Here is a 1,236-nt window from a genome sequence, read left to right as displayed (position 1 = left end):
AACTGCTGTAATCTCTTAAACAAGAAGAACAAGAAGAACGAGAAACTTTTCTTTTTCCTCTAACAACTGTTGTAATTTCTCTTCTCGTTCTTCTTGTTTCTTTTCTTGCTTAATTTCTCGTTCTTCTTGTTTCTTTTCTTGTTTTTGTATTGCTGCCATCAAGTCTGCTAAGCTGTAGTTTGATTTTCCGCCTCTCTTTCCATTTTTCTTCTTTTTGTTTTTTTTCTATCCCACTGCTGACACCAATTTGTTACGTCTCTGTTTGTTAATTAACTTTCCGTAACTTCGTTCCGACGAAACTTTAGCGACACGAGTCCTTACTTAATAAAACTGGTTTATTCTTTCCGAATACAGCTTTACGATACACTTATTTTCAACAGTCGCGCTATAACAAACACTATAACAAACGAACGTTAACTTCAACAATATGTCTCTCTCTGACTGCAGATCAATTACTCACTGTCTACACACACATTACATTACCGTCACATTGTTACCCTCTTTCATATACCAGACTACCCTATATCTAGTAAATGCTAGAGCATTCGCCAAAGTACAGGATAGTTCTAGAAAGTAGAGGGCGTGAGAATAGTCACGTGATCTCGATGACGCAACAGTAGCATGGAGAGTAACCTCAACAAGTATGTCTCCAAGGATCTTTGAATTCAGGAGGAATTCACAGTGTTTTAGTGTAGATGTTTTCACCAAGATGTTCCCAGAATGTAGCTTCTTAACTGACTTTGGAGAACCAGCAAGCCTCTCTGATCCATTCTGAGACATTTGCCCTAAAGGTTTGTCAGACAAAGAATGCAGAATAACAAAATAGGTATTGCAACAGAATTTGGTGGTGACTGCTGTTTAGAGTCTTTCAAACATGGTCACTTTCTTAAAAATGAGTTTTTTTATTGTTTTTTTTTGGGGGTCACTGGGTGCAGGATCCATAAAAATGGAGAAAATTCAGTGCCCACTGACCTCTATGAGGAAATGCACTACAATGCCACAAGTTGACAATGTAGTTATGCCAGGGTTTTATGGGCACTATACCCAATCATATAAAACAAAGTGAAATGTTCTATCTAAAACAAAGGATTCACATACAAAAACACAAGTAAACTCTACATTGATAACCAAACACTAGTGAACTCTACATTGATAAACAAACACTAGTGAACTCTACATTGATAAACAAACACTAGTGAACTCTACATTGATAAACAAACACTAGTGAACTCTACA

The sequence above is a fragment of the Limulus polyphemus genome, unplaced genomic scaffold, assembly GCF_000517525.1.
Source record: "Limulus polyphemus unplaced genomic scaffold, Limulus_polyphemus-2.1.2 Scaffold4302, whole genome shotgun sequence".
Classification (NCBI taxonomy): Eukaryota; Metazoa; Arthropoda; class Merostomata; order Xiphosura; family Limulidae; genus Limulus; species Limulus polyphemus.
Note: the sequence above shows the minus strand (reverse complement) of the source record.